Raw genomic sequence first — 13,836 nt, 5'->3', positions numbered from 1 at the left:
ACACTCCAATATATGGCTCTAGCATAAAATATTCATTAAGTTTTCCGAACCTGGAGGCATTTAGGGAATTTCCAAACTTTTGCTCTTACCAACCACCCTGCAGTAAATAACCTTGAATGCATGTCATTCTACACACATGGGAGGATGTCTGTAGAATAAATACCTAGAAGTGGGCTGGCTGGGGCAAAGGGTAAGTGCATTTGTAATTTTGATAAATATTGCCAAATTGTCCTCTATAGAGGTTGTGGGATTTACATTGCCATCCGTCATAAATGAGAGAGGGTTTTATCAAACTTTGTGATGTTTGCAAACTGGGAAAGGAAAAATGGTCTCTTGGTTAAATTTTAATTCACATTCTTCTTGAGTCAGGTATGAAGTATCTTGTAATATAAATTTTTATAAAATATATTTATTCTGTAAATTGTTTATGCATGGTCTGTGACTCTTCCATTCATCTTTTCCAATGGAAAGATTTTACATATGGAGAAAAGGAGCTCTTAGTCCATTTAATGAGTCATGTTTGTTCTCTGCAGTAAAAGATGTGGGTTATTTTTTTAGTTAGAGAGAAAACAATTTTCATCATTTTTTGGATGAATCATTTAAAAATTTAAATTAAATTAATTAACATATCATGTATTATTGGTTTCAGACGTAGAGGTCGGCAACTCCTCAGTCTTACATAACACCCAGTGCTCATTCCATCATGTGCCCTCCTTAATGCCCACCACCCAGTCGCCCTGTCCCCCTTCCCCTCTCCCCTCCAACGACCCTCAGTTTGTTTCCTATGACTAAGAGTCTCTTACGGTTTGTCTCCCTTTCTGATTTCATCTTGTTTTATTTTTTCCCTCCATTCCCCTATGATCCTGTTTTTGTTTCTTAAATTCCACATGAGTGAGATCCTACAATAATTATCTTAGAGAAAATGATTATTTGATGTGTATTTATCCATTAGTTAAAAACACATCAACTGAAGACCTACCTTGCACCAGTTTCTGTGCTGGGTCCTTTGCTGCCTATTCTAATGGGAGAGACAGGCAATTAAGCAGGCAAGGACAACCTTCGGGGGTGAGCAGGATGTAGAGCATAGGAGTGCTAAGGCAGGGCAACTACCTGCACCGAGGGGTGGAGAGTATCCGGAAGGAGCTGATTTAGAAGTGGACACTGAAAGGCAAGCAACAGAAGATTGGGCCAGAAGAAGAAGGGCTGGGGGTGGGGAGGATGAGGGGTGCATTAGGCCAAGAAATGACTTGTGTGAAGGAGGAAAAAAATGTGTGTGTGTGTGTGTGTGTGTGTGTCAAGGAAGTGATAAGAATTCAGTGTGATGGAAGCAGAGATCAAAGAAAAGAGGGAGCAGACATTGCCTTGATGGGGGGCAAAATTATGGGTATTTTGAGGGTCAGGACCCATATTCACTCACACTGATGCTAGGCAAGTGCTGGAAACATTGATGAACAAGACACACAAGTCCCTTCCTTCATGGAGGTTACGTTTTAAATGAGATGTCGGGGCGGGGGGGTGGAGTGCGGTAGAGATAACAAATACATGAACAAATAAAGAATAATCTTGATGTTTAGTGCAATGGAAGAAATACATGGGGCGATTTTGGCAAATCATAGCAGGGTGTCCTCCAGATGGGGTGTCAGGGCAGGCGTCTCTGAGTTGGTGGCACTCAAGCTAGGACAGGCTAAATGAGAGGATGCGAGGATGTAGAAAGCAGAGCAGAAAAGCTCGTTTCCCTTGTCTGTGGGGGATACTATCCAAGACTCCCATTGATCCCTGAAACCATGGACAGTACTAAACTCTCTATACACAATGTGTTTTCCTATACATAAGTGCCTATGATATGAGTAAGTTTAATTTATAAACTGAGCATAGTAAGAGATAAACAACAGTAACTAATGATTATAAAATAGAACAAGTATAGTATGCTGTAATAAAAGTTATATGAATATAGTCTCTCTCTCTCTCTCTCTCAAAATATCTTACTATATGGTACTCACTCTTCTTTTTGTGATGATGTAGGATGGTACAAAGCCTACGTGATGAGATGGAGTGAGCTGAATGACCTAGGCGTTGTGATACAGCATCAGGCGACTATTGACCTTCTGATGCTTTGTGGGCCATCCAGTCTCTGTCCCAACTGTGCTCGCTTCAGCAGCACATATACCAACAACTCAGCTCTGCTGTTTTAGGGCCAGAGTGGCCATAGACCATATGTAAACCAACGGGGAGTGACTGTGTTTCAATAAAACTTTATTTATGAACCTTGAATTTAACTTGCATGTGATTTTATGTATCACGATATATTATTCTTGGTTTTCTTTTTTATTAAACATGAAAAATATAAACGGTCTTCTTAGCTCATAGGCTGAACGAAAGCAGACAGGGGTGGGGGTGGGGGGCTGCCAAATTGGCCCATAGGCCGTGGTTGGCTGACTACTGCCTTAATCTGAAAGCAACATGGGTGGAATAAAATGTTTCACCCTAGTAGTCACTGATTCACTACTGAAGGGAGAAAGAGGCAAGCGGAGGGGTGGGAGAGAGAGACAGGAAGGAGAGAGAAAGTGAGGAAAAAAATATGCAAATTGCATTAATTTTTAACTTGGACAACTTTAGATAACTCTTGGTACGACTTGCCAAGATAACAATTTAACAATATGTTTGAAACTCGTTAATAATGTGTCTCCCTTTCTTAAGAAAATCCACTTTGAGAAATGTATCCAGATCAAACGAGCAAATAAATGCACAAAGATATATGGGCAAGGATGCTCTTATATTATTATTTACAATAAAAAATTTACAACCTTAACCATGTAGCAAATAGTGGGCTGGTTAGATAATATCGCAATGGGAAATCGCGCATCTATTAAACATGATTATGTAAATGTTTACCTATTGACACATAAAGGCACTGATGATATATGAAGGACAAACTGCAGGTCACAAACTATTAGGTTTCCGGTGAGGCCACTTTTGCAACACACGTAGTTGTGTGTATATACACACAAGGGAACACCAGAAAGCTGCCTAACAAAATATTTATATTGGTTGCTCCTGGATGAAAAGATTATGGGGTTTTATACATTTTTCTATATTTGCTAAAATTTATATTATTAGAAGATGTTGCTCTTATCGGCACAAAAATGTAGATTGTAAAAATAGGATAGGCAAAGATAATTTGGGAGGCTCTCAGCTTTGTGCCATGTGTAAAAGATTTCATCTAAAAATATCTTAAAAATACAACTCCCTTCAGATTCTTTGAGTGTCTGGATGCTTTCTTCCATCTTCTCCTAAGCTACATATTGAATATGTGTTTTCTTCTTGTTGGATGGTTAAATTCATAACCTGCACCCGCCCCCCCCCCCCAAGCCTGTTCCAGTAACCTGCCATCTGTCTTCTTTCTGACCTGTTGAGAACTCACAAAAACATTAGTTCTCTCGAAAGCATGGCACTTGGGAACAACGTAGAGGGAGACATGGAATTTTTATTGCTTTTCTTCTGTTTTCCTTTCTCTGGGTCCTACTTTTTCTCCCTGTCTGTGCACCAGTGGGGCCGGTATGCGTACTTGCTCCCACACTCTGTCGCCTCTAGAGCCATGCTCTCGCTATGACAGTGACAGCAGCCATCCTGGTTGTGATTTATCTTCGCAAGTTGCCAAATCGCTCTTGGTTGCATGTCTGTGCTTGGTGAATAATGAGAAAGACCTACCATCCATCTAAGGACAAAACAATGTGAGCAGTTACATTTAAATTTAGCCATTCTCCCCCCACAGCCCCCCCCCCCACCAGCTTATTTCTTCTTTTCTGATCGAAAAGGGCCCATTTAAGGGCCTTTGTGGTAAATACCCAAATAATAGTGTCACAAAGGCGGAAGATCATTTTTCACCAGCGTCAACGATCGCTGTGGATAGGCTGCCATCCTGAAGTTGCAAACTCTGCTCAAAGTCTGGTCCCTTAATAGCAATTGCTCTGGACCTTCAGAGGGGACTCATTTCAATGTCAACTACTGAAGCTCAGGTTATTGCACCGGCAATGCTGTTGGTAAATTGCAGGAAGACACAACCTCTGTGTAAGGCAACATTTGGGATCTGGGTATGTCTCCCTGACAAACAATCAGGGAAGGATGAAACACATAATCTCCACCTGATATGACAGCAGTGATGTGTGGGGGAGAGGGAAATCTGGGGACGAGAGGACCGGAGTTTGAATCTTTGCTCAGCCACTTATTGTCTGGCTGTTTGACTTGAGCAAATTATGTCTTCTCTGCATCTGCTCCTTCATCTATGAAATGGATTATTCACACCTATTTGCAGGGATGTTAGGTGGGTGTGGCAGATTGTGTTTCCCAAAGACGGCAGTGCGAATATCTCCGGTGCTACGATTTCTAGAAGGCACCCACTGCCTTATCCAGAAGGAGAGTCTAATTTTTCTTCCTTTGAGTCTGGGCAGACTTGTGACTCACTTGTAACCAACAGAATGTGATGGGAGTGAAGCTGTGTGCCTTTTGACCATAGGGCGCAAACAGTGTTGTGGCTTCTGTCTTGTGAGATGAGGCATTCACCTGACCGTACGGAAGAAGTGCAAATACCCTGGGGCTGCCATGCTGTGAGGCAGCCCAAGCAGCCGTGTGGAGAAGCCAACGTGAGGTTGTTACAATCAATAAATCCAGCTGAAGTCCCACCAACACCCAGCATTAACCATCAGCCACACGAGAGAAGCCACTCCAGATCATTTCAGCTCCCAATCGCCAGTTAACCTGAGTGTCCCAGTCTTCTCGGTAGATGCCCCCGACATGGTGAAGCAGAGGCTGGTCATCCTTTGTGCTCTGTCCAGCTTCCTCACCCACACTATCTGAGAACAAAGGAAAACAATTGCCTTATGCCACTAAATTTGGGGTGATTTGCTATGTAGCAATAGCAACAGGAAAAGGATGCTCAGGAAACAAAATCCTATAGAGCAAGTAGCACATAGTAGGACTCTTAATGAGTGGCAATTCTAATTATTTACATCATTTTCTTCTCTAAATTAGACTTCAGGTATGACAGGAGGTGGTAAAATAGCCACACGGGGACCTCCACCTCTAGGCGATGGGAGGGAATGAATGTCCAGCTTTCATGCATTCATGCACACACGTCAGTGGTATCCAGATGTTTACTGGACAGTAACATGCCAGGCATGCCTCTGGGTGCCCAGCAATGGTGACAACAGAGACATGGACTGTCCCCACAAGGAGTCCGGGTGGGCAGAAAGATAAATGAATGAATAAATGAGTAAGAAAATGGCAAAGCTGTGAAGAAGCAAAGTAGGATCATGTATTAGGGGCTGGGGAGATGACACGAAGCTGCTTACCCTACCCACTGGTAGGCATAGGGAGTTCCAGGAAGCTTAAGAGAACTGCTGATTTCCACGCCTCGTGTTTGCAAGTTCTGCCTCCCTGGGTCTCAGGCAGTGGTCCCAGAAGCTCTTTGAAGCTGGGGACACCCCCGCCCCCTGCATGGTCACGGCTGTACTCTGCGGCCCAGTGCAGGTTTTGTTCCTGGACTAGACATTCATTTCAATAGTTGCAAATGTATGGAGTACTCTGCAAGAATCCTCAGAAATTCCATGTGAAGAAATCCAGGGATACTGTGTCACATACCAAATCTACGTGCTTATAACATATAATTGATCCATAGAGTATTAAATATAGAGAACCACTTAGGTAATATTAACGCCTTGGATTTTGACTCCTGGACTGTAACTCCTTGAATTTTATAACAGACACGTTTTTGTGTCAGCTAAAAATATTGTCATTAAACAATAGTAAACACATAAAATTTCACATGAAGTATGATGTCACAAGCACAAATAAAGTTCCTTTTAGCATCTCCCTTGCTGTGATGCCTCCCCGCTTTGTGTGGTAACCTCTATATCAATTCGCTTTTTCTTCGACTTTCTAAGGATTTTCATGGACATGTATGTGCCCGTGGAACCTACAAAATACTGTTGTGTTTTTAGAAAGTTTTGATTATTAGAAAGGTGAGTCGTGTTACTGCAACTTGCTCTTTTTTTTAATTTTTATTTATTTATGATAGTCAGAGAGAGAGAGAGAGAGGCAGAGACACAGGCAGAGGGAGAAGCAGGCTCCATGCACTGGGAGCCCGACGTGGGATTCGATCCCGGGTCTCCAGGATCATGCCCTGGGTCAAAGGCAGGCGCTAAACCGCTGCGCCACCCAGGGATCCCAAATTGCTCTTTTATTTTTATTTATTTTTATTTTTTTTTAATGTTTATTTATTTATGATAGTCACAGAGAGAGAGAGAGAGGCAGAGACACAGACAGAGGGAGAAGCAGGCTCCATTCACCGGAAGCCCGACGTGGGATTCGATCCCGGGTCTCCAGGATTGCGCCCTGGGCCAAAGGCAGGCACCAAACCGCTGCGCCACCCAGGGATCCCCCCAAATTGCTCTTTTAAAAAGATTTATCTATTTAAGCAGAGGAGAGGTAGAAGTAGAGGGAGAGAATCCTCAAGTAGACTTCCTCACTGAGCATGGAGCCTGATGTGGGGCTCAATCTCATGACCCTGAGATCATGACTTGAGCCAAAATGAAGAGTTGGATGGTTAACCAACTGAACCACCCAGATTCTCCTGTAACTTGCTTTTTTTCCTCTCAAAAATATGTCTTAAGGACTTGTTTATGTAGGGCCATAGAGATCCTTCTTTTTTTTTTTTTTTATCACAGCACCCCATTTCATTCTTTCATGCTTTATTTCGCCATCTCCTCTGTGATGGACAATAACCTTCCAGTTATTGCACCTTCCCGAAGGAATGCACATGTCCCCTTGTGTCCTGGTGTGAAGGGTTCTCTAGGCCACAGCAGAGGAGCAAATGGCTTAGTCAAGATTATCAGTGGCCAAGTCAAGTCAATGGCACATAGATTTTGTATTTTTATTTTAATTTTTTAAAAAAAGATTTAGTTTATTTATGAGAGACACAGAGAGAGAGGGAGAGACAAAGGCAGAGGGAGAAGCAGGCTTCCTGCGGGGAGCCTGATGTGGAACTTGATCCCAGGACTACGGGATCACACCCTGAGCCAAAGGCAGGTGCTCAACCACTGAGCACCCAGGCGTCCCATTATATTATTATTGGCATTCTATCTAGTGGTTGAAAGATGACTTATTTCTCCATATTTTGCCATCAGTTAATTTTTAAATCAAGTATTAATTGAATGGATGATCGGCATTCCAGAAAGTCCAAAGCGTATAACATCTGTTACTATGTTATATTATATTAAAATGTACAGTGTGGTGTTTAAATGTAGATGGCCCTTGTTCTGGGTTGGCTTGTCCCTTTTCTCCAATAACCTGAGGGACAGGGGTGGACAAACAGAATCCTTGCCTCCTGGATAGAAATACTTCAGGAAGCCAGAAGGACACCAAGAAGTAGATGTGTTGGTTTGGAGGCTGCTGTCCTGCACGCCTGAGAGCAGGGAGGGGGTGGAAGGAGAGGCATGGTACAGAAAATCATGACACACATGCAGAATTGTTTCCTAATAAAAAAAAAAAAATCTCTCAAAGTTTTCCACGAGGCCCTGTCAGCAGCTCTTCAAGCAGCATGGCTTATTTTAAATTTTATTTAAATCAACAAATTGCACACACTTGAACACGGAAACAGAATACAAGGAAAACACAAGCTGCCCTAACAGAGCAATGTCTAATAAACATTATGCTACTCAGAGATATTTGCTGTTTAATCACCCCACAAAAGGACGCATTCAGCCAAAAGATGTCAGATAGCATCTTGCTAAAGGCAATGGTGCCAGCTTTCCTGGCTTCTGAGTTCATGAAGCTAATTTTTTTTCTCTCCTCCCCATTTGCCTTCTCTTTTAATACCAAGATCTGAGAGGCTCTCTTGGACCATTCAGAGGATAACGCATTTGTGCTTTGAGTAATAATAATAATATCCATTTATTCAATAGTTTCTTTTTCAAAAAAAAAAAATCTAAGTTCTCCCTACACTCACAATGGGGTTCAAACTCACAATCCCAAGATCAAGGGTCACATGATTTACTGAGTGGGCCAGGAGCCCCTGATCAATAGTTTCTTTGTCAGGACTGGCTATATACTTTGTGGGGCCTGTTGGGGATGAAAATGTGGAGCCCCTTGTTCAAAAATTATAGGAATTTCAACAATAAAAACAGAGCATTAAGCCAAGCATGTGGTGTTTCTGACTGTAGGCCTGGTACAGTTGCCCAAGTTGGGCACCTAGGAAGCCAGCCTTGATTTGTGGCTATCTGGGGGAAGATCTGAGTTCTCCCCTGCTCTGCTCCATGAAAAGGCAATATGACTGGATCAATGAAACCCCATGAGATTGACAGTGGTTGGCCCTGGAAGGTTTTCTAAGGATGGACCAGCTAACTGCTCAGCTTTTATTTTGCTGGCTGGTATGCAGGCTGAGGGATAAGTTACTAGGGGAAAAAGGAAATATTTGAAAGTCAGGGTTGGGAATTATATAGGCCAGAAGGAAAAAAGGAGGAAAACTAAAAGACACTGGTGCCCAGAGTAGAATTTAAGGAAAGAACAGATTTGAAAAGTAATTTTTAAAAATGACTCTTTGCAAACAAATAATCCACTTAAGAAATGGGCAGAAGACATGAATAGACATTTTTTCCAAAGAAGACATCCAGATGGCTAACAGACACATGAAAAGATGCTCAAAATCACTCATCATCAGGGAAATACAAATGAAAACCACGATGAGATCCCACCTCACACCTGTCAGAATGGCTAAAATTGACAAGACAGGAAACAACAGGTATTGGTGAGGATGTGGAGAAAGGCCATCCCCCTCACACTGTTGGTGGGAACACGAATGGACACAGCCACTCTGGAAAACAGTGTGGAGGTTCCTCAAAAAGTTAAAAATAGAGCTACCCTATGACCTAGCAATTGCACTATTAGGTATTTATCCAAAGGATACAAAAATACTGATTCAAAGGGGCACATGCATCCTGCTGTTTTATAGCAGCTTTATCAACAAAGCCAAATTATGGAAAAAAACCAAATGTCCATCAACTGATGAAGGTTAAAGAAGAAGTGGTATACAAATACAATGGAATATTTCTCTGCCTTCAAAAAGAATGAAATCTTGTTATTTGCAATGAGCTAGAGTATATTATGCTAAGCAAAATAAGTCAGCCAGAGAAAGACAAATACCATATGATTTCACTCATGTGTAATTTAAGAAACAAAACAGATGAACATAGGGGAAAGGGGGGCAAGAGAGAAGGAGGCAAAGCATAAGAGACTATAGAGAACAAAGTGTGGGTTGCTGGAGGGGAAGGGGTTGGGGGGATGGGGCAGCTGGGTGATGGGCATTCAGGAGGGCACTTGTGATGAGCACCGGGTGTTATATTTAAGTGATGAATCACTGAATTCTACTCCTGAAATCAATATTACACTATATGTTAACTAGAATTGAAATAAAAACTTAAAATACATAAATAAATGAAATAAAATAAAATAAAGTGATGTTTTGCTACATGGTATGTGATGTATATCCTTTTCCTTTTTTTCCCTAAAAACTCTTCAGCAAAAACTACTTAGTCGCTAAAGCAACGAGAATGTGGTGAGATGCTATATAAGGCCTTAAAGTGGGTAAAAGGGAAGATCTGAGGTCACCCATGAGATTATCACTTTGTGTCCCACATAAATTAATTCTCCCAACAAAGCAATAATAACTTCATTACAGAACTTCATGTGCCCATTTTCTATTAAGTGGTCAGCTTTTTGAAAAATACTGATTTATAGGAGTTCTTATTAAGGAAACTAGTCCTTCATCATATGAGTTACAACTATGTTTCCCATTTGCCTCTTAGTTTTGTTTTCGGTATCGTTCTCCCCCACGCAAATTCTTTATAAATATTTGTATTAGCTTGCTAGGGCTGATATAATAAATGACCACAACGGGGTGACTTAAAACAACAAAATTTATTCTCTTACAGTTCTGGAGGGTAGAGGTTCCAAATCAAGGTGGTGGGCAGAGTCATGTTTTCCCCAAAGGCTCTTGGGAAAATCCTGTCTTCTTCCAGCTTCCGGTGATTACCAGTAATTCTTAGTGAACCTTGGCTGTGATAGCATCTCCAGGGTCTGCCTTTGTCTTCACATGGCCTTCTTCCCTGAGCATCTGGGCATCCAAATTTCCTTCCTGTTGCAAAGACATTAGTCATTAAGGCCCATCTTAATGTATTATAACCTCATCTTAACAGGATTACATCGGATAAGACCAAGAGTTTTTTTTCATCCTGCAACAATGAAAAACCTTCTTCCATATTTTCTAGAAAATAATAGGTTCCATTAAGAAGTTGCATTTAAATGCTTGAACATCTGGTATAAGTTTTAGTGGAGTGAGGAAGGATTTTTTTTTCAAATGGCTATTCAGATGTCTTCATAATACATATTGAATAATGAATCTTTTCCAAACTTATTTCAGGGTCACTCTTGTACATAATAAATGTCCATATTTATTTGTGCCTATTTTCTAACCTTATTCTATTCCATTGATGTATTTATTCTGCATCAGAACCACCATGGTTTTGCCATCATAGTGTTTTTTTTTTTTTTGCCAACGTAGTGTTAGAATACAATGCAGAATTTCCCTGACTCTTCTTATTTATATATTTTTTATTGAACTTTAGAATTAGATCTTCCAGCTCAAGAAAAGTGATAGCATTTCTACTGAAATCATGTTAAATATATAGATTTAAAAATCATGCCAATATCCATTTTTTAAAAGTCTTCTTCTAACTCCCTTAGAAGCAATTTAAAGTCATCTTCTTCAAAGTCTGTCCCATAGCTTTTTAAGTTTAATGCTAGAAGGGATTATCTATCAAGAAAGGATATTGACTTCTATCAAAAGCCTTTCAGCAACTATGGTGACACATTTTTCTTTTGATCTAATAATATAGGTTTTCCTAATGCCGAATTGTTCCTGAATGTTAAGAAGTTGGGAAGTAAATTCTTCCTACACTTACTAGCTTTGCCTCCTTGTAAAAATTCCTTTATCTTATGGAGAGAGTTTTCTGTAAACTGGGAATGGTTGTAGTGCTGCCATTTTTGCCTTCTCGGATTCCATCTCCTTCTTTGTGAAACTGCAAAGGGATCATTTTCCTTTGGTGAGTCAGTCTTCCCCACTCTCCATGCATATGGTATGAGAGGGGCTGGCTCCTTCACCAGGTCCAGGGATGGACACATAGCCCAGGAACTTCCCCCACCCAGTGACATTGATTTGTTTAAGGATGACACAAGCTGGGCCAACAAGAAGCAGCTCTGGACTATTTTGGGACCTAACTGCTTTTGTTGAACTTCTAGGGTATGAACATGTTCATGGCTATATTGTCAACACGTGGCAAAGGCCCTGAGAAACAGAGGAAGTAAAAGCTGAGAACAAATGAGACAGTGATAGCAAGAGATTTGATGAAATGCTTTGAATACTTGGAACAAACACTCCTAATCACTGCCTGAGTATTGACTTGAAAAGAAGAAGAAGGAAGAGGAGGAGGAGGGGGAGAGAAAGAGAGTAGGAGGAAGGGAGAGGGAGAGACAGGAGGGGGACGATGGGGAATAATAACAACAATAACAACTAATAACAACAATAACAATAAAACAACAACAACAACAACAACAATAATAAAACAGCAGGAGTTTAACACTAACATTTACTGAATACTTACTATGGACCAGATATCATGAGCACTTTTCATGCACTGACTTGAAAAAATCTTCATAATAATCCAATGAGGGAGATGTTCTTAGTCTTCCATTTTCCAATGAGAAAACAGAGGTCCAAAGAGTATTGATAACTTGCTCAATGTCACAGGGCTAGTTAGTATGGAGTCAGGATTCAAACCCGGACTGTCTCGCTTCAACATCTAAATACAAACAATATCTGATTTATGATAGTTTGACTAACAATTTCTCAACTTTACAATGATGTGAAAGGGATACGCATTCAGCAGAAACCATTTTTGGAATTTTGATTTTTGGATCTTTCCCTGGGCTAGTGATATGCAGTCTAGTCTGCTCCTCTCCCATGATGCTGGGCAGAAGCTCCCAGTCAGCCCCATGGTCACCAGGGTCAACAACCATCCTAGACCCTTACAGCCATCTGTCTCTCTCTCTTTTAGTACAGTACTCAGTACATTACATGACATATTCCACACTTTAATTAGGATTTAGTAGGATTTGTGTTAGATGATTTTGCACAACTGTAGGTTCAAGTATGTGTTCCCAGCGCATTAAGACAGGCTGGGGGAAGCTATGATGGATGGTAGGTTAAATGTAGTAAATGCATTTGTGACTTACTACATTTTCAAGTTACGATGGGTTTATCAGGAGGTAACCCCATCAGATGCTGAGAAAGATCTATACTTGTGCTAATAAAAGAGCTTCCTGTTCAAAATCTGTTTGAGAAGTGTTTCTGTCCTCTGCCATAAAAACAACGTAATTTAAACTCCATCATCATAATACCTACTTTGAAAAGTTGCTAAGAGTCTTAACCAAGTTTGTATCTGTCAATTTACTTGGTCAGTACCTGGCACGTAACAAGTCTCCAACTATTAGATGCTGCTGTCGCAGTGAGTCATGGAGTCTCACGGCCCAACCTTCTCAAAGAATCACAGAGAAGTAAAGACTAGCCTTTTAGAAATGATTTATATTATTAGTCTTGCCTGAAATTGCTGGAAATGCAAACTCACATTCTTAGAAGGGCCAGGCTCAGGGTGTCTTTTGATCTTTAATGCTACTGACATTTTGGGACAAGCAATCCTCAGTTGCGGAGCTGAGTTGTACATTGTAGGATGTTTAATAGCATCCCCGGCCTCTACCCACTAGATGTCAGTAGCACCCCCCACAGCCCTGTATGACAATCAAAAATATCTCCAGATACTGCCAGATGTACCCCCGCAGGCTGAAATCACCCCCAGGTTGAAACTACTGGTGTAACTGGCTGAAGGTTACCCTTAGACTCTGTGAGCCGTGGTGTCTGTTTCATACACAAGGCAATGCTCCTTCTAAGGGGGCAGCTCCACTATTCAGCTCCACTGGTTGTTGCTGAGGAAGACTATGGACTCATTATTGGCAGATCATCCAAAATATCTAGTTTGGGAATTTTTTAGTCTACTTTTACATATTTGATTAGAGTTTTAAATATTTCTCTGCAGGGCCTTAGTTCCTCTTATTGGAGAAGGATTTTAGAAATCAAGGTTTGGGTGCTTGAAAGATACAAAGTACCTAAAGTGGCATAAAAAGAATTAGAAAATCAGAATAACCCTAAATCTATTAAAGAATTTGATTTTCTAACTAAAATTCTTCTCAGAAGATCAATTCCAGGCCCAGACAGTTTCACTCAAAAATCCTATACAATATTTTGAGAATAAATGCTACTAACATTAAACATGTTCAAAAAATAGAGAAGAGAACATTTCCACCTCATTGAAGATGCCAATGCCATAATACCAAGAGTGGACAGATTTGTAACAAGAGAAAATGACCCTACAGATTAATACCTCATGAACATAAACACAAAAATTCTTAACAAATATTTTAAATGGAATCCATTGTTATATATAAAAGAAGTAAAACATCATGACCAAGTGGTGCTTAATCCCAGGAAAGCAAGGTTGGGTTACTATTTGAACATTAATCAATATAATTCACCAGATAACAGAATAAAGGGGGAAAAATACTACCAGCCAGCCAGATACAAAAACATTATTTGATTAAAATCAATATCTATTCATGATAAAAGTTTCCACCAAAATAGCAATAGAAAGAACTTTCTCAACCTGAAAAGGGGCA

General features: G+C 40.6%; 1 long non-coding RNA gene across 2 annotated transcripts in view; it reads right to left on the bottom strand.

Moving 5' to 3' along the window:
• Positions 1–2,837: 2,837 nt before the first annotated feature.
• Positions 2,838–13,836, bottom strand: part of LOC140618646 (uncharacterized) — a 196,300-nt gene continuing 185,301 nt past the window's right edge. The window contains exons 5-7 of one of the 2 annotated variants that reach the window (XR_012018706.1): positions 11,712–11,909; positions 9,982–10,186; positions 2,838–4,850 (exon numbers count right to left, since the gene is read on the bottom strand). This is a non-coding gene — a long non-coding RNA (uncharacterized lncRNA). The remainder of the gene's footprint in view (positions 4,851–9,981; positions 10,187–11,711; positions 11,910–13,836) is intronic. The other variant, XR_012018705.1, reaches the window with a different exon arrangement.

Source organism: Canis lupus, chromosome 26 (assembly GCF_048164855.1).
Source record: "Canis lupus baileyi chromosome 26, mCanLup2.hap1, whole genome shotgun sequence".
Taxonomy (NCBI): Eukaryota; Metazoa; Chordata; class Mammalia; order Carnivora; family Canidae; genus Canis; species Canis lupus.
Note: the sequence above shows the minus strand (reverse complement) of the source record. Positions and strands in the feature narration are given on the sequence as shown.